The sequence below is a fragment of the Macrotis lagotis genome, chromosome X (assembly GCF_037893015.1).
Source record: "Macrotis lagotis isolate mMagLag1 chromosome X, bilby.v1.9.chrom.fasta, whole genome shotgun sequence".
Lineage (NCBI taxonomy): Eukaryota > Metazoa > Chordata > Mammalia > Peramelemorphia > Peramelidae > Macrotis > Macrotis lagotis.
In genome coordinates this window covers 124,247,527-124,273,406 of record NC_133666.1, presented here as the reverse complement: position 1 = coordinate 124,273,406, position 25,880 = coordinate 124,247,527, and the positions used below count along the sequence as shown (strand labels likewise).

At 35.5% G+C, this 25,880-nt stretch overlaps 1 protein-coding gene across 5 annotated transcripts in view; it reads left to right on the top strand.

Moving 5' to 3' along the window:
• DCUN1D3 (defective in cullin neddylation 1 domain containing 3) overlaps window positions 1-25,880 on the top strand; it is a 37,610-nt gene that overhangs the window by 951 nt on the left and 10,779 nt on the right. Inside the window, exons 2-4 of one of the 5 annotated variants that reach the window (XM_074201344.1) lie at window positions 4,160-4,196; window positions 4,299-4,445; window positions 8,268-8,404. The gene's annotated coding sequence lies outside the window, so the exon portion shown is untranslated. Of the gene's footprint in view, window positions 1-108; window positions 4,197-4,298; window positions 4,446-8,267; window positions 8,405-25,880 lie in introns of those variants that run through there. The other 4 variants (XM_074201345.1, XM_074201347.1, XM_074201346.1 and 1 more) reach the window with 4 other exon arrangements.

Here is a 25,880-nt window from a genome sequence, read left to right as displayed (position 1 = left end):
CCCTCCGCGGCCCCCACCCCGAGGCTTTGGCGGGGGTGGGGGATGGGGAGGGGGGACGGGACCCTCTGGGGTGGGGTGAGTGAGTGTCAGGGACCCGGAGCTGCTGGGACAGTGTGCCCCAGGTAAGCGCCTCGGCTTTTGTGCCGGGGGGGGGGGGGGCGCATTCTCCTCTCTCCGCCTCCTCCCCACCTCCAACTCGATTCACAAACTGTTGTGGTGTTCAGGAGCTTGGACCTGAAGGCCTCTCAGCACCTTTGCAGTAAATGATAAACATCTGTGCCTACGGTAGTGGGGCTGGAGCCTCACTTAGCCTGTATCCTGTGTAGGAAATGGGATGTGGTGACAAATATTATGTTGACTTTTTTTTTTCCATTTCCATTCTTTTCCACTACGATCCCATGATCCTGCCTAATATGTCTGGGTAACTATCGTTATTATTTTACACAATGACATTGTTATCCCCATGCCAGTGGTCAACCTCTTTCGAATTTGATGTTCAGCCTTTCATTTTAATCACTTAGAACTGGAAGCTTTGTAACAGCGGTCATAGGCTCTGTCACCGGCAACATCACTCCTTGCTTAATTGCTTCAGATTATAATAAATACATAAGTCATTTGAAAAAAATCTGACCTCAAGATTTCAGAGTTAGGATGATCCCTTATCCCTTGCATAGATTTAAATGGCATCCTAGCCTAGTAATCAAGGTCTGCTCTAAATACCTTGAGTGTGAGAAATTTACACCTTGTCAATTATTTCTAGCATGAGTTGGTATTCTTCTAATTCTAGATTCTCTTTCTCTCTCTCCACCCACACTTGATGATGCACTTCAGAGAGCAGAAAACCCCATATTTTTCGTTTTCACAATCAGACAACAGCTCTTTATTGTTTTCCTTTATGTGTTTGCCACACAATACTTTTAAGGCACATAGAGCAAATGCTGATTTTTTTTTTTTTACTAATTTAGATGTGTACATAGCTAATTTTAAAGGAGATGATATCTGTTTGGCTTTGTTTTGGAGAGGGAAAGCAGTAGCAAATGTGTAAACAAAAAATAGTTGTGAAGAAGGCATCTGTTAATATCTTATTAAAGAGAAAATAAATGAGAATGCAGGACCTTTGAAGACCATCATTTGGATTTTGAAGCAAGGTGCTAGCCTCAACTATTCAAAAATTCCTTTTTTGACACTTAACATTTTATGAACTGCTTTTTTGGAAGACTCTAAAAAGTTTGTGCCTAAACTTCTTGCTATTTTTTGATCAAAGCATTTATTCATTGGCTACATGTTATAGGGTTTGGATTCCATATTATTTGATCTCTCTCCCTCTTTATGTGTGTGTGTGCATATATGTATGTATATATACACATACATATGGTTGTATGTGTTATATATGTATATGTAAATAAAATATGTGCTCCTGATGAAGGGGATCTTACTCCCAAATCAAATCACAAAGGTTGTTTTTTTTTTTGGTACATATAATAGTAGTATTGTGCCCATAATCATGAAGCATTGTAAATATATTGTAAAGAAACTTGGCAAAGAAATGGTAAATCAGAGAGAAGGGTTTGAACCATAATTTACATGATATAGAGCATTTTGTTTAATAGTCTGGATAAAATAAAAAAAAATCAAAGTAATGGAATCATTACTCAAGCAGGCTTTTAAAATTTTAATTTTGTCTTTTGTACTGTTATCATTAGAAACTAATCCTGTGATGAGGGCTAAGTTAGAGATAGTAGCCACCTTGGTTTTCTGTAGTCTTAGATTCATAATTAAAATTCAGTAGGATGTTAATTTAAATAATCTTTTTCTCAAGTCGGGTAGTTTTATAGAATTTGCTGCTATTTTAAATTATGAAAAACCTTTTTGTATCCTAGTATAGGAATCCTTGTTGACAGCCACTGTATAAATTGTATTAGTATTTTGACAAGTAACAGAAGCTGCTTATAGAAATATGACACTACTAACCTATTAGTAGGACTGGTGCTCCAAGAAGTGACTTTTTTAAGTAGTGAAAATGTTTAGATGTTGACACAGTCTCATATTCTTTACTGGTCTCTTTTGTAGGGGCAAAATAGTCAACACATTTCTTTTGGTATTCTGAATTAAAGGCAAGGGTGTGCTGGAGCAATACACCTTGAAAATTGGCAAATGATAAAAAATTAGGGCTTGATTTATTGTTTTGTTGATTGCCTAGCCTTAAGAAAGTGATGGAGAAAATATTACTAATGCAGATTAAATTTAAAAAGTATATTTTTTTTCTCCTGAGCACTGGGTGTTAAATATTTACCGGCATACCACTGACTAAAGGAGAGCTTTTAGGGAGATGAATCAGCTGTGCTAGTGATCCAACTGTTAGTGGAAGGTTAAAGTTTTAATTGTCCAATTTTGAACTAGAAAGGCAACATAGTGAAGGAACTTGGAGTCAAAAACACCTAGATTTGAATCCAGCTTGCTATTCTTGCAATTGTGTCATTGTGGACAAATTATTTAGCTCCTTTTAGCCTATCTGTAAAGTGGAGTTAATAAATAACTAGTAGTTACTCTATTTGTTATGGAAACAAATGAGATAATATATGTCAAGAATTTTGTAGGCCTTTGTATAAAAGCCAACTATTATTATTATTATTATTATTATTAGACTATTACTAGTCCATGAACCCATGTATGTTTGACTCTTGAGTACCATTCAGCCATATTAAAACTATTAGTTCTCTACCTTTTCCTTTTGAGATTACTAATAGCTTTATGTTTGGGGCTCAACATAACAATCCATTTAAAAAGAGGCTCTGTGAGCCTTCTAATTTAACTAAAAATACAGTGGAATGTAAATGGAATTATGTATCTCTTATCTTTGAAACATAGCTTCACTGGAGATCTTCTCTTGATACCTTATGCAGTAAAATTGTTTCTGCTTTATCAATGACTATGGCATAGGAGTATGAACTATGTCATTTCCTACAAAGGTTAAGGCTTCAAGTAGACTTCAATCACTAAGTGTCTACCCTGAGAATAACAGCATAGCTAGGCTTAGAGAGACTCGTTTACCATTATAGCTCTCACTTGATGAATTTTTCTAGTAGTTGTAAGGATGTCAGAATTGACAGGTTTTGATGCCTCTGTAGCAGGAGTAACACTTTTCATTGGATCTTTAAAATAATGAAAGCAAAAAACAGTAAATTCTGAGTAAAGTGACCTTTTGTCCCATAGGATGCTGAAAAAATATGTTGCTTGGATACTTGTGTCATTACACACAATTTTCCAAATGCTAATTTAAATCTTTTAGTGTTTTGGGAAGTGAAATCATTCTTAAGAAATTATTTGCCATTTTTCAAATGTTTATTATTTTAGTAGGTTTTATTGATCATATGCCAGAAGCATCATATGTCCCAAGTATGAAAACTTTTTGGATGATAGAGTTGTTGTTGAATGTAATGAATGTGTGTGCATTTAAATATAGTTGAAGGGTAAAGTTTTAATTATTTTTAAAGTTTTAATTTAATACATATACTATATTGCAAATTACAAAAGAGAACAATTAATAATTCAATTTTATCCTGTTGTTCCAGAGAGTAAGCCATTCAGAGAAATGGAGGATTTATATTGATATAGCTTTTTTGGCTTTGGCCCAGGTTAAAGAATTTTGACTTACTCTATATGCTAATGATGCACTTAAAAATGCTCTTTCCAGTGGGTTGTCATGCTTTCCACTATTCATCCTTATTTCAATGGTTTATTATAACTCAAGTATGAAAATATCCTGTGGGTTGAAATTTTCATCAGTCACTTTAGAGCCTTGTGGCTTTTTTTTCTTTCATATTAAAAAAATGGAGAAAAGTATTAGTTGTTAAAGCTAGTGGTATCTAAATTGTTTAGTTGTGTATTAGAAATGAACCTTGCACTTATCTATAAATTTTAATTCCAAGTTTTGATTTTCTGTCCAGATTATCATTGGTTTAGTTTCTTAAACTCTGGGGGCATTCTGGGGAAAACAAAAACCAAAAACACAGACCAAACTCTGAAAGTATTGGGAGACCCAGTAGGGCAGTTGAGGCCACTGGACTATTGGAGTTATGATTAAGTGGTTTTAAATTTCATCAGATGACTTAAAATTTAATCTGATTTTGATTTTTTTTTTTTTTTTTTTGATATACAGGCTATGGTAAGGAGAGTTAATTGCCTACTGTTTTGAGGTGAGGACATGGTAACTTAAATGAAACAATGGTAATTACATGGTAACTCCTGTTTCCCTTTCTTTTGATAACTTACAATTACCTCTTTGTATTTGTTTATAGATGTTGAGCTACATGGTTGAGTACCAGTTCTCCATAAAATTTAGGAAGATGTTCAATAGCCTTTTGCACAATATAACAGAATGTTTATATGAGCAGCTTTCTCTTCGGGGCAAAACCAATCAATTTTCTTGTTGTTCTTCCCAAATGGTAGGTAGGAAGAACACTGTTTTGGGGGGGGCAGTGATGGGCAGAAGAAGTAGGTGGTCCTAGACTATTTGATAACTTTAATTAGAAGATGAGAGTTAGTATGGTAGAGTGGACAGAGCTTGCCTTGGAATATGGAAGACATATATCTCTGACACATATTAGTTGTGATTTTGGTAAATTGCTTAGTTTCTCTGTGCAATAAGCTATATTACTTGCATATACTTTGATATACAGGGAGCTTACTATTGAGAATTCTTTATACTAGTGAAATTGCAGGTTGGGTCTAAATAGTGGATATTTATAAAATAAGGGTTACACCCAAATTTATTTCAGTGGTGAAATGGTTGTTTAAAAGTTCTCCAAATTTGAGTTACCTGGAACCCTATACACTTAAGGGAGAAGATCCTGGGAGGAACTTAGGTGAGCTTAGCTGAAAGGAAACACATTAAGTAAGCATCGTGATTTTCCAGAATTGAAACATATAGCTGCTCTTTAGATATTACTGAATAAAGTGTTTGTGACCATCTATGTCACCTTGATGCCACTCTGATTGCTTAAAAGGATTGAGCTTGTGTTAATGACCCCATCTCTTCTTAAAGGTTTTGACTCTATTTAACTGTAGTGTTTTAGCTTGTCATATGGTATTATTTCAGATTGAATTGCAGCATTGCCTAAGAGACCTTGATCTTACAGCCTTGTGAATGCTGTCCACATTCATTTCATGCTTTCTTCAAGGTTTCAATTCTAGGGAACCACTGTTAATAGAAATTCATTCTGCTGTTTTCTATTTGTTAGATTCATTCCAAGTTTGATATTAGACATAAATGAGATTAGCCAACATTTTAATATTGTTAGTATTTAATGCTTGCAGTGTTTAATACTTTATTATTAATTTTTTAAAATTTTTATTTATTTAAGGCAGTGGGGTTAAGTGACTTGCCCAAGGTCACACAGCTAGGCAATTATTGAGTGTATGAGGCTGGATTTGAACTCAGGTACTCCTGACTCCGGGTGTGTGTGTGTGTGTGTGTGTGTGTGTGTGTGTGTGCGCGTGTGTGTGTGTGTGCGCGTGTGTGTGCGCGTGTGCGTGCGCTCTATCCACTGTGCCACCTAGTTGCCCCATGTTTAATACTTTATTATGACAGTTAGCCCACATACCCACATAGTTGCATGCATTGACTGTTAATGTACTTTATCTCCTTGTCTAGTAGTGCATCTTTTTTTTTGTTTTTTTTTTTAGGAGAGCAGAGTTGTCATAGCTTTCAGCTCTGTGTAATTAATGAAGGTTTTTGGCTGGGTGTGCTTTGTTTGCCTAAAGTGGGGTGGTATGTGACCTATCATTTTGAGTCTGTGCAGGCCTTGAGTCACAGCATTTACAGTGTTGATTGCAGTTCCTTTATATACAGTTTAGGAAGAAGGAAAAATAGATGCTTAAATTTTACCCATAAACTTCTTCCAGGCTCTTGGTTTCCTCTTTATTCCTGTCTTGGCTAAATTTTGATTCTTTATTTTGTAGTTTGTCAGTTCCCATGAATATTTCAGGGGTAAAGGCCTCATGTAATACATCAAAAAAATGTAATAAAAGAAGGAAAGTTTTGTTTTTTTCACAGATGAGACAGATCTTTCACAGTGGAACAAATGTTTAGGCTGTAAAAGAGGAGAGAAATATGTAAAATGTTTACAAAATTTGGTGGAAGATGAACTAGATTTTTTTAATCAAGAATTATGTCATTATTACAGATTCTTTCTTTCTTTTTTTTTTTTGCAAGGCAAATGAGGTTGTGGCTTGCCCAAGGCCACACAGCTAGGTAATTATTAAGTGTCTGAGACCGGATTTGAACCCAGGTACTCCTGACTCCGGGGCCGGTGCTTTATCCACTATGCCACCTAGCCGCCCCTTTATTACAGATTCTTAAATGATGTTAATTGGAATTCTACAGAGAATATTATTTTAAAAATGATCAAATACCAGTTGACTCTTTGCAGTGATGTTCCCTTATAGCTGTACTTACATGAATGTGGTCTAAATGGAGAGGATGTGTGACATTGTGGAGTTAGCAGAGTAGGTTTAAATCAGGGGTTGTTGATCAGAGAGCTATATTTTACTTAGCTTCTCTATGCATTCTGATGTAAAAAATAACCTAGGTCTTTGATATAACCAATCAATATAGTTATATTTTGTTCCTTTTAAGCTGAGTAACAATTTGATTTTAAGGAATGACACTGGATAATATTCCTTAGATGAAATAGACTGAATCTTTAAGTGATTGATTGGTAGGATTACATTTCCCATAAAGTAGTTTTTCTTTGAAAAAGTAGTTAATTATCCTATCAGATATGTACTATCATTTAGAAAAGATGAAGTCAGCATGTTTTACCTAAAATGGGAGAGAGCCTAATTTAGGGGTTCTCGGTCTTTACAATTCAAGAAATATTTGTTAGGCATCTCTTAAACAAACCTGGATAATGGATGCTGGGAAGGGACTATAAAAGTGAATATGGTCTGTGTTATATTCTTATCCGTGTAGATTTATAATCTAGCAGATTTTTTAAGTAGATTCTCCTCCTGAAGAATCTATTGTTTCTCTCAAGTCTTAAGGTCAGCTGTAAAGAGTGAAAGGAGGAGTGCTGAAAATATGCTACTGAGAGGTAGAGGTGTGGAAGAAGGGTGTGATGACTGATACTGGGGAGGGTCAGGTGGTTGTTGGTGGATGCACTTTAACTGAGTATAGAGGGTAAGAACTATAAGTGAATATGAACTGTGTCCCCTTTCACAATTTGGGGAGGATAGGCAACTTCCAGTCTTGTGTCTCTGACTAGATTGATTTTCAAGATTGACTGACTGGTTAATCAAGACTTCATAGTTAAGAGAGGTCATCTAATTTTTCTGAGATAGGTGTTTTTTGATTCTGTTACTTAATCTGAAGCAATACTCAGTAGTGAATAGTCATGAATGAAATGTTTCTGAGTCTAAATTGTAACTTTGGTTAGAGTACTTTGTGATGCTAATTCTAGGTGTGTTGACTATTATTGGTACTGTGTGATTTGTCCTAAATGAAAAGTTCATTTTAAAAATTGAGGCAATCCATAATTACCAAATTTTATGAAATAGTGAAAAAAAATGCTGTGGTTTTCTCTCTATTTAAGAGAAGTAATTTCTTGTTAGAAATATGTATATACTCACATACATGTATACAAATATCTATTCTTAAATTCTGTTGTAATAAAAATTAAATATTTACCTTATGTTTGCACTTTATTACACTTTTTTGAGAGTGCAACTCCCAATGAACTGTCCATGTTGTTCAAAAAAGACTTTTATGGAGAACTCACACAAAGCAAGCACGGGGTGGGGGGGGAAAGAGGGGGGTCCAGAAAAAGTGATGCAACGACCCTGTCAAGGTCTCTCTTTAAGAACTTTGGAATTGATTGTGCAGCATGAAGACACTGGCACAGGATTGCCCAGCATAGTGTGCCCTTCTCAGAGAGGATGCTGTGCTCTATGTGCAAGGCAGAGGGGAAGTGGCTTGGAGGAAACATGAGATGTTCAAGTTTAGAGAAACTATCCCAGGTGTTTACATGGACTATTTGTGCTTGACCTGTGGTAGAGCAGTCTGAGTTTGTCTGATCAGCCACAGTTAGACGCACTATAACTTGTCTCTATCATAGTCTTTAATAATAAAGGACAAGAACCAATTAACATTTAAGACAATGAAGTTTTTATTTATTAAAAATCAAGAGTTTGACTTATTTTATAGACATTCATACTGTAATCCGTTGACTTTTAGTCTTAACTTCCCTTTCTCGTTTTTGTTTTAACAGGTGCCTGGAGTTCTGCTCAATAGGATCAGAGTTCCTGTTAGTGCTGCAGACACCCAGCATGAACTGACTTGGTGACAGCCATAATCACCATAATTAGCGATTAGATATCCCTCAAGAAAGTGGCTTCTATGAGTGAAGTAAGTAGATTTTAAGAGGGAAAGGGAGGGGAGTGGAGGAAGGAGAAAGCTTTCCTTTAAAAACCTTAATACTCCTTAAATTTGCTTGGATGATGGGTACCTACTCTGATTGGTTTCAAACTGCTCAGCATCTGGGTGCTACAATTGCAGATTCCAAAGACCAAACTCCAAATCTTTAAATCAGTGTTAATAAGTTATCCCAGAATGTGATCCTTTCTTCACTTCCTGGTGAAGAGATGCTTGTTCTAACCTTGACTGCCCCAACAGCCAAAATAGCCAAATAACCTAAACTTATTTAGACAGGTTTTAGAAATATATGTTTCTAAAGAACTCTGAAGGGTCTTGGTTGAATAGTAATCTGGTAAGGTGTTCCCAGTAAAACTTCATAGGTTGTCAGCTTTTATAAGGTACTCTACTAGCTTTGTGTTTTATGTTTTGCAATTATATAATACAGTAGTATTGATACCCAGTGGGCTCAGATTGTTAATGGTTTGAAGATAAAATCCTTTTCCCTAGGTACCTCAAATGTGTGTATGTGACTCTAATTGAAATTTACTGGGCATTTCCAGTTCTTTCTGGAGAAGGAAAATGCAATCTAAATTGTAAGAATATTTGTTCAAGGATGTCAGGACATTGGTTGCTGGACATGGATAAATGATCTAGGGTAATTAGTTGGACATAAGCATGTGATGTTGTGGGGAGTAAATAACTGGAGAGATTCCATGACATCAGTCTTACCTGCTCAAACTACAATGAATCAGTTGGCAAGCTTCATATTGGTTGTTACTCTCTCTTACAGGAAGAGCCTGACTCCAAGTAAGTTGAAAGGGACAAGTTTACTACTTTCATATGAAGTTAGCTTATTAATATGTACTCCTGGAAGACAGAGACTTTGACAGGTGACCTGGTGTGGGAGTATGAGTCCTAGCCTTAGAGGCAAACAGATTCTGGTTCTGCTACTCACTGAATGACCAAGGGCAAGACATTTAACTTCTCTGAGCTCCAGTTTCTCCTCTGTAAAATGTGGATGATCCCACCTCTCTCACAAGTATTGAAAAAGAAAATGTTTTGTTAACTTTAATACATTATATAAATATGAATTGTTAATAATTCATGATTATTGTGAGTATTCTTTATATTGTGAGGTGCTATATGAGAGAACTATGTCAGTAGTTTAATGCATAGCAAAACATGTAATATAGAGACATATTCAAATTTAGCCTTTTTCATGATGACTAATACAAGGAAAATTCCAGGAACATTTGGAATATTATTGCCTAAATCAACCCAAATGACCCAAACTTTTTAAGTTTTTCTTTGCATTCTTTGTTTTTGTTTTTGAAAGGCAGTGGGGTTAAGTGACTTGCCCAAGGTCACACAGTTAGGTAATTATTAAGTGTCTGATGCTGGATTTGAACTCAGGTCCTCTTGACTCCAGGGCCAGTGCTTTATCTACTGTGTCACCAAGCTGCCCCTTTTCTTTGCATTCTTGGAAGAAATGTCAGTAAATCATTCATTAAAAAGTGAATTACCAACACTAGGTCCTATAACTTTTGGAGATAACTCATTAAAATCTGTATTGTTGCAGGTTGTTTTTCATTGCAACAGAACCTCTGTCACTATTGCTTGCACCCTTTAGCATGATGGAGCCAGCCTCAGTCTAGAAGACCTTAGTTTAAGTCCTACCCCTCCTTCCTACTGGCTATATGGCAAGGTACTTTAATCTCTGAATGTCCTAGATACCTCTCTAAGACTATAAATTGTAGAGCAGGTGTCAATTTACTTTAGTATAGGTGATTTTCTTATTTATTACACCATTGAAAATCATAGGTCTAGACTAAAAAAGAAAAAGAAAAAAATGCTTATGTTCGGAAGGGAACTTGAAGTTAGCAATCATGAGCCTTATCCAGAATTTGAACTGAGGATCCTAGAAGAGCCAAAGATCAATATAGGCTGGCATATTGACCTTCCCTATGCCACTCCCAAGAACACTGAAGTTCATTCTATTGAATATTATTTTTTTATTTCTTACAGCCCAAAACTTTGGACTATAAGATACAAACATGAGTAGTAATGGAACTGGTGTTAAGATTGTTGGGGGGGGGGGGGAGGGTTTCTTTTTTAGTTAACCCTGAGATTAAAAAACCAAAATCTTCAGCTGAATTATAGAAGTCAAGAAAACTCCTTCCAGATGGAAAATATACTTTCTAATTAAAGCAGTAATTACTGTTACTCCTTATACAATTTTTACAGATCTTATTCTGTTATATTTCACTGTGTATATTTGTTTATTGATCTTTTTTTTTTTCAGCTAATCTGTTCTGTAACTCAGCATGAAAGGCTGTAGGACTAACCAGTTTCTTGTAATAAAAATGTAGTTTTAAATGTTCTCAGGTCACTGTTTTACTACCACTTTTATTGTGGTAGTTATCTTTGCTTAGATTAGTTTAAAAAAGAATAAGGTGGTGTCTTTCTGCTTTAGCTTCTTTTACACCTTATCAGTAGCACAATCCAAAATTTTTCCTTATATTTAGTTTAATGTCATGTCTAGATATGCTCTTTTTTTAAATGTTATTTCTTTAGTTATGTGAAAAAATAGTTTCCAACATTCATCTTTTTGTAAGCTTTTGAGTTCCACATTTTTCTATCTCCCTGTTTTCTCCCATTCCCATGACAGAGAATTTGATATGTTATACATAGACATGATCTTTTAATGAGAAACTGTCATACATTTCCAGATTGTGATCTATATACCTTGTGTGTTAAAATTTCAAAATTAGTGATCTGTCATCTGACAGGAGTGTCACCTGACATTTAGATCATCTGTTTTGCTAAAAAAAAGTTTACTGAAATTTTGGGGGATTGGTAGATAGGTAGATAAGGATTTCTTGATCAAAGTTATGTAATGCAAAATTAAAAATCTACCTTGCATTTCTAATTTTGTTTGCATTTTTATTTGAATTGTGCACTTCATGATCTCCAGCAAACTGAACATAGTAGTTGCTTGCTTCAGTTGAAACAAATTCTACTACTTTTGTTTGGCTGGAAAATTCAGGGAAGACTGGAGCATCCTGGTGTGGCATTTGATGATTTAGTTGTTCTTTTCTAGTTCATACATGAGTGAAGCTAATGCTGTCAAGAATGAATAAATTATCTAATGTGGGAAATGACAATTGTTGTCATTTTATAAGTTTGGTTTTGCAAAACTAGCAACCCATGAAGATTTTTATTTAGCTTCTAGAGAGTTGACCTGCAATCAGAATAAGTTGCCATTGTGTGTAAACAGTTGTGCCTTAGTTATGATACTGTGATCTGGACAGCTAGATAAGCTTTCTATGGGCATTAAGTCGAAAATCACGTTTCCATTCTCAATTATGCTTATTAAAATTTGTTTTAAAGAACTTCATGAAAATAGTATTTATTATATAGAGGTATGATTGTCTTTTTCATGTGAAATAAATATGTGCCTAGGGAATAAATATGCCACATGATTTGTTTCTACTTTTTAAAAATTAAGTCAGAATTTTATGAGGAAAAAGTAATGATAGAATTTTCATTTCTCGGAGTTTGTTTTTAAAATTTTAGTTTGGTGCTGGTTTTTAGTTTTTTTTTTTTTAAAGGAGAATAATAGGATTTGGAGCTCATAGGGACCTTAAAGGTAAATTAGTCCAGCTCCTTTCCTTTTTTTATAGATAAGAAAATTGAACCTTAGGGAATTGAAGTGACTTGACTGCTTACCCAGGTAAACAATAAGCACTCTTTCCATCAAATTATTCTAATTCTTTTCCTCTGCCTTGAACACTTGTTTTTTAAAAAAGTAAAATGGTACATGAAAAGATTTTACCTTTCTGCTTGAGTCCTGCTTAATAGTTATATTTCCCTTTGCTAAGACTATTTGCATTGAACAACTCATTGAAAAGATTGAGTTAATTCCTGCCAGCTAGTTCTGTGCCATAGAATTTAAGATTTAGAATAATCTCTCAGCTTGGTCATCATCATCATCATTATTCATTTTATCCTTATGACTAATATGTGTTGAACCTTCCTATTTTGTTTCTTTATGTTGTTGAACATGTTCCCTAGGAGTCTTTTTTTTTTTTTTGGTTCTTTCTTTGATATGAAGGATTGTTAATCAGAAATTGATGTTAGAAATCCAGAAATAATTCAGTTAATGATTTTGTTAGTAGTTTTGGTTTTAAAACTAATTTAACTCTTAAAACTGAATCATGGTTTTAAAATTATTTCTTTGACTAGCCTGAAAATTCAGTTTATTACTTTTTGGACTTTGTAAATTATATCTATAATTAGGATTATTGCCCTGGCCTACAATTTAAACACATGCATGAGAATCACTTTGATTTCATTTAGCATTGAGTTAAGAGAACCTCTTTTTAAATGGGTAGAATCTGGTCATGTTTAAATAATCTTTCACTTTGGGCATCTAGGTGGCACAGTAGATAGAGCACTGGCCCTGGAGTCCAGGAGGACCTGAGTTCAAAATCAGCCCCAGACATTTAATAATTACCTAGTTGTGTGACCTTGGGCAAGTCACTTAACCCCATTGCCTTGCAAAAAAAATAATATCTTTCACTGTATTGTGCTTCTTGGAGAAGTCATATCTTCTATGTTCTCCCCCCTCCATCTCCTAGTCTTCCCAAGCATTTCAACTTGTAATCTTCAGTGTATTGTGTTAAAGTAAGTTTCTAATTTTTTTTCTTTTTTCATTTTAAGCCTAAAACTAGTAGTCATAGTAAGAAAAGTTGCACATGTTATGAGTTATTTTCTACTCAGAATCCTTAATTAGGATTTGGGCTAGGGAGCAACAGCTGGTTTTTTGAGATGTTTATTGATATTTGTCCTTTATTTTTGAAAAAGACCTTGACATCAGGGAGGTGATGCCATGACAAGCACATTGAATTTGAATGACGGGATGCCATGCAAAGTCACCAGCTTCACTTTCTCCTCTAGAGCCATCTGGTCCTAATGACTAGATATGAATCAGGACAGACTTCCTTAGGTTTCTCTGAAAATTTAGTCCCTGAATTACAACTTTACTTCTAGCCATCATTTCAAATCAATTGTATTCATTACTAGGTCTTGCTCAGAAGAGCTATAGATATGACTGTCAGTTCATTTTAGTCTTCTTGACAACGTGTCTGCTTTGGTCCAAGTTAAAAGTCACTATATTATCAAATGGGTTTTATGAAGGAGCATGCAAGCATATGATTGAATATTAGAAAAATAAAATGTGCTGTGCTTATCATTAAACTTTGCATTCATCAACCACCTTTTAACACAAATTTTTTTTTAAAACAAAGTAGTATTTTTAATACTTTAACTTGTGTTGCATCTTCAAATGCATTAAACATATAACTCATTTATTGGGTAAAGAGAATGCTATTAAGTACTAGAGAGCTGTTCAAATTTTCCTGGAACTTCTCCCTTTTTCTTTTCTCTAACTCCCCATCCCCACTCCTGCCCAAACTTTTGAAGCTCTCATTCTGTTATTTAATGTAATCTCCCCTCAGATGAATATTTTGAGATCTTGTTTAGTACTAAAAGTGGGTAAGGAGGTAAAGCTGTTTTGTTAGGCCTTTAAAGGACAGGAACATTGAATTACAAGGAAACAGTGTAGCTCATACAGAAGAGAGGATGGATATTTTCCTAGTTTTGACTTTTGGAAGGGAAGATTATTAGGAAGAGAGAGATTAGAAAGGTAATATTCTTTTTATATTACCTTAAAAACTGATATGTTAAAGAATAAAACATTAAAAATTTATTAGAGTGGATTCCAAAATAGATTGAGAGGAGATTTCTTCAGCTTTTCTTTGTCTTTCTCTGAAAGTGGTGTGAAGACCAGAGTTTCTATATAAATTAGTCTTTTGGAATTGGGTTAAAAAATAAATTTTAATATTATGGCCTTGGGGAACCTCTCCCCTTGGACTTCTGAGCATATGCTAGCATAACTACTATACTCCTATATGAGCCATGTTTCTGATGCTTTTTCTTGGATGAAAAAAGCAGGTGTGGCTAATAACAGTATTAATGATACTTTGCTTTAAGCAAAAGACTTTCCAAGAAAGTTGCATATTGATTTTTGTAAATGTAATTCTTTATTCCCTTGAGTTAAAAAATTTCAAAGATGCTCTAAAAATGTTTTTACATCAGACATGTTTTCAAGTGGGTCACCCTCTCCCAGAAAGCCATTCTATATAATAAAGAGTAAAAAAAACAAAGAGGAAAAAAGTTGAGTGAAACCAATAGGTGTTCTCCATCCATTGATTTCTAACTTTCCAAAGAACTTGGGAGGTGTCTCCTATTATCTTCTCATTGGATCTAACCTTAGATACACAATTTCTCCTCCTTTATACAATTTCCCTTAACTTTTGAAAAATTAAAAATTTTCAAAAACTACTTAAATGATGAGAGTGATATTTGGTGAATAATAACTCATTTTATGTTATGAATATTACCCATTAATTGTTTTTGTAAGTTAGGCTTATAATATTGATTTTTCTTAAAGTAAGGCTTACCTGTTTGAGGAAAGTTCTAAAAACTCATATAGCAATGGTCACTAGATGGCAGACTATCAGTGGCTGTTAAAATCAGTCAGAATAGGAAAATAAATTTGGAAATTGGTTAGGATCCATTCAAATTTTATTTTTTATACATCTTTGTAAACTACCACCATGACTTTAATCAATTCAAAGTCATTTTTGCTAGGGAGGTTTCCAGTATAATTACCTGCACATTTTAAACTGTGTTAAGTCTAATGACATAATAAGATTTTAGAGGAATGAATATCATAAAACAAAATTTACAACTTCTTGACCTCAAGTTGAAAATTCATAGAAATGTTTTTCATTAAAGAAGAATGATCAAATGTGTTTGATACTGTTATCTTCAACATCCAACTTAAAATTAAATAATATTTTTAGTGGCTACAATAAAATTAAAGTGAGAAATAGTTCAGTTTCATAGGATACGCCTTATGTAAAAAGACTATGGTTGATACATTATGTATTCTTTCATGGCTTCATATTTTTAAAGACTTAAGTTAAACTAAAAGTTAACAGTTAACTAAAAGTTAAGTAAAACTAAAAGTTATACTTGAGAGTATAAAGATGGTAGAAGTTGTGAAATAGATGGCTATCAGAATAAATGATGCTACTGGTATACTTCATTGAGGTTTAGTTTCTTAAAAATTGGACTCAGGAAAGGACCTGTTATCTCAGTAGTTCTTGTCATTCTTCTGGTGTAGAGTAATTTCAACTTGGAGAAATTCTGTCTGGTACCAGTTTGAATAAATAGTGACCAGGTTGTACTTTAGAAGCAGATTTCTTCTCTTTGGCTAAATTTGACCCTGCTTGCTAGAAAATATCTGTGATTGAGTCAATTGTGAGTCAGGAGACCTTGGGTGTTATTCCTAATTCTACATTGAGTTGCTGTGTGAAGTTAATTTTTTTTGGTAACACTGTGACTTGTTAGAATGATACCCATGACTGTAATATGGCCTCTAGGGCATAACTTGGTCAACAAAAACAAGAAGGGCAAAAGGAGGGGAAGTGGGACAAAGAGCTAAATCATATATAGCACTGTATTTTAAGAAGCTAAATTAATATGGGACAACTTAGGTGGAAGGCATGGTGGACAGCACTTTGATGAAGATGAAAGCAGAAATAGATGTAATGTTGTCATCAGAATATATTAAAAACTCTACTTAGAAGTAAAAGAGAATAGTTGAGAAGTTTGGAAAACAAATTGAGGGCAGAGAGGTATGTGTGTCTGTGTGTGGGGTGGATATGTGTGTACATTTCAAACTCAGCATGTGCAAAACAGACCTTTGTATCCTATCATTCAAATTCTCTTCTGAGCTTCCCTTTTTCTAAGTGACTACCCATTTTTTCTGTGTTATCCTTGATTCTTCATTCTCCTTTCTCTTCTGTAAGGAGTTGGTTGACAGAACTTGCCTTTTCTTCGTCCACAGCATCTCTTGGGAGTACCTGAATCCTTTCTACTCATGTGGCCTCCATCTTTTTTCATTCTTTTTTAAAGTTTATTTTCATCCATTTGCATATTTCCAAGTTATAAAATTTCCTCCACCTTCTCTTCCCACCCCCCCACCCCCAGTTGGGAACAGTCAGGTTAACATTTTATGTACATATTTTGTTAATCATATTTACAAATTCGTAGTTTTTGGCATGAGGAATTAGGATTAAGGGAAACGGATACATAACACTTTTTATTAAGTGTTCATCAGATTCAGCAGGGGTGGTTTTTTCCTGTGTATTTTGTTTTGTTTTTCTTCCTCTGGTTGGGGATAATATGGTCCACAATCTGTCAAATATAGTTGTCCTAGCTCTCTGGACTGCTGAGAGGGATTGCTTCCATCAAAGTTGTTCATCTCAATGCTGATGTGTAAATTGTTCTCTTGGCTCTGCATCAGATCCTGTAAGTCATTCCATGCTTCTCTAGAGTTTGACTATTTTATTGTTTCTTATAGAACAATAATATTCCATAGTATCCATATACCATAACTTATTTAGCCATTCCCCAGTTAATGGGCATCCCTTCACTTTCCAATTCTTTGCCACTACAACAAGGGCTGCTATGAATATTTTGGAACATGTAGGAGTTTTTCCATTTTTTATAGTTTTTTCTGGATATAGTCCTAGAATTGGAATTGCTGGGTCAAAGGGTATGAACAGTTTTATTGCTCTTTGGGCATAGTTCCATATTGCTCTCCAGAACGGTTAGATCTATTCACAACTCCACCAGCAATGCATCAATGTCCCAATCTTCCAACAACCTCTCCAACATTTATCTTCCTTTTTCTCATCTGGCATATAAATATATATATATATATATATATATATATATATATATATATATATATATATATATATATATGCATATCTCATCTTGAATCAAGCCCTCATTACCCTTCTCTCAGAAGATTGTAACAGCCTCCCAATTGGTCTTCGTGCCTCAATCTTTTCTCTAGTCCATGCTATACAGACTTGTTAAGTGCTGGATGACTACTTGTCAGTTTTATTGTAGAGGGGTTATGTCTGAAATTAGGTGGCCTATGGTATCTCTTCAAATTCTGAGAAAATGTGATTTTAGAAAGCATAATTTTTTGACCTTGAGGCCTCTCCCCACTGTGTAAAATGAACCCCATGGTACCGGTATTCCTTTCTTAGTAGAGAAAGGGGATATTTTATAAGTATTCCCATAAGATCTATTCAAATTAAACAAATCGCTAAATCTTGGATGTCTGTATGGTACCTTGAATACTTACAGCTTTAGCTATAGATCATCAATTTCACTACTACTCTAATGATTCTTTTCAAGTCACTTTAGCTTTGGATCTGTCTCAGACTTTGTGGTCAAATCATAGACCATTCAGAAATTCTATTTAGACTGAGTCCGTCTCATAGACCAGAGCTTGCTGCCCCCCTGATAGTAAACCAACAAGGTTGTTCATTGAACTTGTGGCAGGGAGTCTCTTTGATCCTTTCATGGGTGTGTATTCATATTCACATACACACACACACACACACACACACATGCTCAGAAAGCAAAGAATCAAAAGTTTTATATGGAGGGAGGTATATATGTGCAAATGTATGCATTCATATATATAGCTAATTATTTTGAGGCTTTTTGTCAGAAAGACTGAGATAAAGGCTCTCTTTGAAATATTTAGCACATGGTAGAGACAGTTAAAAATCAATTTAGTTCTATAAATATTTGTTAAATAAATGCTGACTGTACAAAAACAAAATTAAAGAGCCCTTTATCTTAACAAGTTTACTTTCCACTGGGTAGAAATAATGTTTATCTAGATAAGTAAATACAAAGTAATTTCAACAGTGTATAAAAACTTGGGAGAATCAAAAAGGGCTAATCCAAAAAGGCATCATGTAAGAATTGGCATTAAACCTCTGCTTTGAAGGAAGCTAGAAATTCTGAAGCACAATTCAGGAAGGTGTATGTGTGTGCCAATCATAGGTTTGAACCACTTGTGCAAAGGCATGGAAACAGAAAGATGATGGACTATCTTAACTAGAGAATATCCAGAATGCCAGTTTGATAGGAATGGAAAATGAATGAATGAAGGATAGAGTAAAGTGAAATAAGAAAGAAAAAGTAGGAAGGAGCCTACCTTTGTGGAATTTTAAATGGTAGGCTGATAAAGAACAGATCTTATTTTGAGTCTCAGAGGTTCCATCTTCCTATATTTTCAATAATTAGCATTCATGACTCTAGAAAAATATTGACTAGTGTGGTTTAATGGCTTTTGATCTTTTCCTTTGTTTTAGAAAAAAAGAATATTTTGTAATAAAACTGATAGAGGAAGTATCTAGCATAGCACTAGACATTTGGGGGCATATATATGCTTTAATACAACTAATTAGCCCTTTCTAATCTTTACATCATGTTTCTTATATAGATTATTAGCTATTTCTGTAGTTTCCTTTGTTTCCTGTTTCCTTAGAATCAAAAACCTAATTTACAGTTAGCTAATATTCAATTAGTATGCTGCTTAATATTCTATATCCTTTGAAAGATGATTGAAAAGTGAATAGTTTACATAGTAATTGAATGTTTGAGCATTAATCAACTATAATTTAGATAGATCTCTGGAGTAGCTGGTATCTATATGCTGGTTCAGGAGCTGGTAATTAGTGGTTTACCTTCAGTGCATTTCAATCCCAATTGCTGAACCTCAGGGTAGAGGAACAACAAACTACCAGCTGCTCTACAGCTACAGGTTGAAAAAAATGTGATGGATAAAATATATTTTCAGTTTGGTATTTTCATTCATTTATTTATTTTTGCAAGGCAGTGGGGTTAAGTGACCTGTCCAAAGTCACACAGCCAGGTAATTATTAAGTGTCCGATACAGATTTGAACACAGGTCCTCCTGACTCCAGGGCAAGTGCTATGTTCACTTCGTCACCTAGCTGCCCTGAGTTAGGTGGTATTTTGCTTTTTAGGCCATATTATATATATCCCAAACTTTCTAATTTTAAGCAACCAATGGAAATAACTATCCACTGTTAGCTCTGGACCTGTAATCAAGAAGATATGACTTCAAAGCCAGGATCAGACATTAGCTATGTGACTCTAGACAAACACTGCCTCAGTTTTCCTCATCTGTAAAAGTGGGGATAATGATAGTACCAGATCTGTAAAAATGGGGATAATGATAATACCAGTGGACTTATTGTGAAGATCAAATAATTTAATGTTTTTAAAGTGCTTTCACCTGTGTGTGTGTATACACACACTATTTTTGTAACTCAAAAGAATAAAATAGAAAATAGGAAAATAAGTGGTCAGTTTAAAATTTTCAGTTTTGTTTAATATGTGTATGGTACACACAAAACTTGAGTTTAGGAAAGTGCCAAGCAAAATTGTCCAGATTAGTAGTGACGTGGAAAAAAAATTTCCAGTGTGAGTCAACATAAAATATGTGGTGCTTTTTAGTTATTTTGAGCCACAGGGGATTAAACTAGACCTGGAGACCAAAAAAAAAGCTTCAACTAACTTGGTATTTGGACATTTTAAAATGTGTGTTTGTTACCTCAATTGAATTTGGCAAGTAGGAGTGATATGAGCTGGTCTATAAGAACACTGTCTTCAGACCCTAATTTAGGTATTAGTATCTTGAGTTACAGAGTAAAATGAACAGAATACACTTTTTTAAAAAAAAAAATCCCACAAAATCATTTTTGTGCCAGGCACAGTTCTGATGGCTGGGTTTTCATGGTTTCTGATGGTTGCCTTTTCATGTGTCCTGAATTCATTTTACTTTTACATACTTGATGAATCTTTCTGGTTTTTTGGAGTAAAGGGAGCTTTCATGATTGGCTGAGGAGTTGTTTTGAGCAGGCCTCACCCGAACTAAAGCTGCTTTAGCTTTCTGCTACAGTACATTTTAGGACAAAGTTTTGGAAGAGTATGAAAATAGAGACAGACATGCTTAGTTTGCTTTGGAAAAAGTGAAAGTTTTCCCCTCCCAAGTTGCTTACTATGGGATTTCATAATAAGGTTACTTTTCTGCATAAACACTAACAATCTACTCTTGATGTTAAAATATTATCACAGTTCCCTTTCTTAGTTAGGAAGGTTTACTTACTAGGAAGTAGGTTTTAGTGTTAGATGCCTGTGATTTCCAGAATCCTCAGTGATTGGAGCAACTTAGGATGTTGTATGATGGGTTGTTCTTGTGGTCTTAACAGTTTTCCTAGAGGGAATAGATTCCCTCCTCTTGGAAGCTAGCCTCTGCCAATATAATGTCCTTGTCTGGCAGCTGGAGAAAGGCTGTTTAAGGAATTCATGCATTAATGTTCTTTGGCCTTCTGGTGTCTGGCATCTCTATTTATAAAAATATGTGCATAAAACCCTTCAGTGATACTCATGCATGTAAAATAGCACTGTGGATTATTTAGGTGAGGGCTGAAAGGGAAATAGGCAAAAGAATATTGACATCAATGTGCATCCATCAAGGTTCCATCAAGGCTTTCTTGTACTTAATATGAAATTGCTTAGTGGTGAGTACATTTTATAAATGGGAGCTAGAGCCACAAGAGAAAGTTGTTGAATTCCAGGGACTGGAATTGTGGTTGCCTTTTCTTTTTTTTAATTAACAAGCATTTGTTTGGTTTTTTTTTTTTTTTTTTAGTTTTTTTGCAAGGCAAACGGGGTTAAGTGGCTTGCCCAAGGCCACACAGCTAGGTAATTGTTAAGTGTCTGAGACCTGATTTGAACCCAGGTACTCCTGATTCCAGGGTTGGTGCTTTATCCACTACTCCACCTAGCCACCCCGTTTGATTTTTCTTACCTCCTTCCCACTTCCTTTGGAAAGAAAATGAAAACTAAAGCCCTTGTAACACATGCATAGTTAAGTAAAACAACCACTCACATCTTTGCCTCTTTTGGACAAGATAATAGATGAGAAATAGCTCTTATATGCCCTTGGTGGCCTATTGGATTCTCCAGTTTCTTAGTTCCTTGTCGAACAGAGTTATTTCTTGATTGACATACTACCTATTAGCAGCCTGCAGAGCAGTCCACAAAACCTAGTGCCTTGACTTATCCAGCTGCAGAGGCAAGCCCATATGGTAGTCTCCTGCCCCTGCAGAGATCAATTGTAACTGGGAAAGATATTATGTCATTAGCTAAAATTCAGATTTGATGAGGGTAACTTTTTTCTTTCCTTTAAAAAAAACTGTTACTACATTGTGATAGGTTTGATCAAGAGAGAATTTTAGGATAACTAGCAACTACAAAAAGAAACAAAACGTGGACCTATGGAAGAAGGTTGTGTCTTCAAATGCTGTCCTCTGTTCCCAATGTCTTCCCTGCCCCCCCCCCCCCAACCCTCACCCACTGGAATGTGGTGTTTCTTGAAGGTCTTTCAGATAGCTCTGGACACTAGAATTCAGTGACAGAGTCAGTCTGCCCTTCAGAAAAGGGCAATGGAAACTGGACCATTAGTATAAGGAATTGTTGGGTGAAGCTGTTCTTCTACCTATACAGGTCAACACCTTCTTCAATCTTGTAGTTTTAGAACTGCCTAGAGCATTTGAGAAATTAAGTGCCTTGCCCATGTTCTTGTAGCCAGAAGTGTCAGAGATGAAACTTGAACCCAGATCTTCTGGAGCAGTTAGATGGTGCAGAGGATAGATTGCTGGACCTGGAGTCAGGAAGACTTTTATCTTCCTGAGTTCTAATCTGGTCTCAAGACACTTAATTCAATGGGCAAGTCACTGTTTGCCTCAGTTTCCTCATCCCTAAACAGAGCTGGAGAAGAAAATGAAAAACCACTCTAGTATCTTTGCCAAGAAAACTGCAAATAAAGCCACAAAGACATAACTGAAAACAGTTGAACACATTTACTGACTGAGGCCACTCTATTACACTAAGCTATATTTTCAAATATGTAATTAAACAATAATCTATAATAGAAATTGTTTACAGGTTTTTTTCGTATGACTTATTTACTCTCCCGCTTTTCTTGTTAGAATATGCCACTGGCTGAATATATACCCTTCCCTGCCTTCTTAAAAAAAAAAACACCTAATGATCCAGCTGATCAGTGCAACTTGGACTGGGAAGCTAAAGTGGAAAAGGGATGTGAGCTTGGTACAGAGGCCTGGTAGAATTAAGAGGGGATTGCCAGGTCTTTTTCTCTGTAGTACTAGGGGAATTTGGGTTTACTGCTGCTGAAAAGAGCACTGGATTAGAAGTTGGAAGACCTAGCTTCTAGAATTTAGCTATGTGATCTCAGGGAATTTACATAATCTCTTTATGTCTAAGTTATAAAAATGGGGAATCTCCTAGGTATGAAACTGGGTTTTGTGCCTCTTTCTCTTTGCATGTATCTATCTCTTTTGGTAGATAGATGATAGATACCTATAGATAGAAATAGATGTCTGTATAGGTATATATAAATATATATATATATATATATATATATATATATGTATGTATGTATATATATATTTGGAGATATAGATGATAGATAAATTTTTAAAGATGTAAAGGATATATATATGTATGTGTATATATGTCTGTATATATAGAGAGAACTATGTAGATAGGTGATGTATTTAGGATATACAATGGGATTAGAAGGTGGTATTTATTAAAGTGGCTTTGTGTCTAGTACATACTCAGGGTCTGTCTTGGGAAGATGATAACTGGGAGAAGAGAGCAAGAGGATGTTGAGTGGAACATTGTTGTAAAAGAAATTTAGAGGTCATGGATTTGCAAGTATAAAAGTTTGAACTCTGAAATGTGTTCCTTGTGGGATAGAGTTCTAGATATTATTTTTGATGAATCATTTTTAGTTGTGTCCTACTCTTCATGGCACCATTTGATGTTTTCTTTTTGTTTGGTTTGATTGGTTTGATGGTTTCTTGTGGTGGGGTTTTTTGGATTTTTGCAAGGCATTGGGGTTAAGTGACTTGCCCAAGGTCACAGAGCTAGGTAATTATTAAGTATCTGAGGTTAGATTTGAACCCAGGTCCTCCTGACTCCAGGGCTGGTGCTCTATCCACTGCACCATCTAGTTGTCTCTGCCCATTTGGGATTTTCTTGGTCAGGATACTAGTTTGCCATTTTCTTTTCCAGGACATTTTATAGATGAGGAAACTGAGGCCAATAGGATAAAATGACTTGACTCTGGGTCACATAGCTAATAACTGTCTGAAGCCAGATTTGGACTTGGGAAGATGACTTTTCCTAACTCAGCATTCTGTTCACTGTGCCACTAGCTTCCTTTTGCTGAGCAGGACTTCTTTCTAAGTGTCCTGTTGTATCCCTGCTTTTTCAGTCTCCTTTTAATTGACTGCCACACTTTGCCAACTGGTACTCTTACATAGGTACCTATTTTTTGATGATCAAAAATATTGATATTTTCTTAAGTAGGGATTGAGACTTAATTCACTTAGTTATGGATAGTCTTGTTTAACTACCTTGACTTTCCATTCCAGAGATCAGTGTATCTCTCTCTCTCTCTCTCTCTCTCTCTCTCTCTCTCTCTCTCTCTCTCTCTCTCTCTCTCCCCTTATTCTCTTTTTTTCTCTTCCTTCCTATCTTCACATTCCCATCTCTCACTTCTCTCTGGCTCTTTCCCTGGCTTCTTCATCTTCTGCCCCCCCCTTTGCTCTCTCCCCCTTCCACCACCTGATAACTGGTATGAGGCACAAAAATATAGCAACACATTGGGCTCTTTTTATGTAATTAAATGACTGAGCTGCCTTGATGATTGTGGTGTCCTATTTAAGACAATACAATGGTACCTGTAGAATTTTGTGAGTTGGAGACATTTAAATAGCAAGTAATACAAATTTATGTTACAATTATACATTGTTTTATAGTATGCACAGCATTCTCACATTATCTATTTCACATTATTATTGATTTTTGCTAACAATCCTTTTTGTAGACAGGAAAATATTCTAATTTTACAGGTGAGGAAATTGAGACTTATGAAGGTAAAGCGCCTTGCCTAATAGTATACTTCTAGTGAATGGAACTAGGTCTAGAATCTATATTTACACTAATATAGTTTAGTGGAATCTTTCTGGACTATATTGATGATGATGATGATGATGTTTGTCCTTCATTCTCAAAGATGACTGAGATATCAGGGTGGGTGATGCCTTGCCAAGCTCATGAATTGGATTTGAGTGAGGAGCTGCTATGCTAAGTCACCAGCCTCATTTTTTCCTCCAGAGCCATCTGGGTCCAGTGGCCAAATATGAATGAGGATGACTGGAGATGGCCCTGGATGAAGTGACTTGCCCAGGACACACAGCAAGTATCTGAGGCTGGACTTGTTCTTTTTTGTTTTTGTTTTTGTTTTTTTAGGTTTTTGCAAGGCAAATGGGGTTAAGTGGCTTGCCCAAGGCCACACAGCTAGGTAATTATTAAATGTCTGAGATCGGATTTGAGCCCAGCTACTCCTGACTCCAAAGCTGGTGTTTTATCCACCATGCCACTTAGCTGCCTCCTGGGACTTGTTCTTTTAAAAAAGAAAAGGCAATATTTGGTAATGCTTCCAGTTCAGTTCCAATTAATTAATCAATCACCATTGTGTTAAGATGGGGAAACAAATACAAAACTAGAAAGCCATTCCCTTCCCTCAAGAGCTTATGATCTATTGAGGAAGATAACATAACAAAAGGAAGCTAAAAGGGAGTGGAGGAAGTATCCATGGGTGGGGGTGGGGGGGTAGAAGTCCCAGAATAGTGCAGTCAAGTGAGAAATGAGATATTCTGAGTGAGCTCTACCCTTCAGTATTAGGAACTAAGGATAATGGGGTAGAGGGCCAAAGTTGTGATCTTGCAGGATAATGAGTTTTCCCCAATAATAAGCAGCTTGGGACATGGTGGAAAAGTTTGTGAAGTCCCAAAGTAGAACAGCCAGGTGAGAATTGAAGACAACTGACATCTGAGAGCTAACCAAATGGGAGAAGGCTCATCAACAGGTTGACTGCCAAGGTGACAAGCTTTTGGATGCAGTACCTCTGGAAAACCTTCTGAGTCTGTCCTGTGAAAGCAGTCTGATGCTTTTGATGAGAGTATTAGGTCATTGGCATGCTTTTCCTGGGTTAAGCAAATTGACCAGGTTCATAAGTATCCCTTATCTTTCTAGTCAAGCTATAAGATCTCCAGGTTTTTGCTGGTTTCACTGCAGTAGTCTGCATAGCTAAGGTGCTGTTATAGAAGGTTCTTTGGAAGAGTAGGGGATTTTTGGAACCTAGTTTGCCTAGCGCCCACTTGAAATCTACATTCTTAAAAAACTTAGCTTTCATAAATATTAGAAAAGGAACTGTTGTGAAAATAACATTGAGAGGTATCTTGTTTTTGTAGAAAAATAACCTTAGACAGTTTTATAAATAAGGCCCCACATAAAACAACTTAGGATGTATATGAGAGATTTTTTTGTAAAGTAT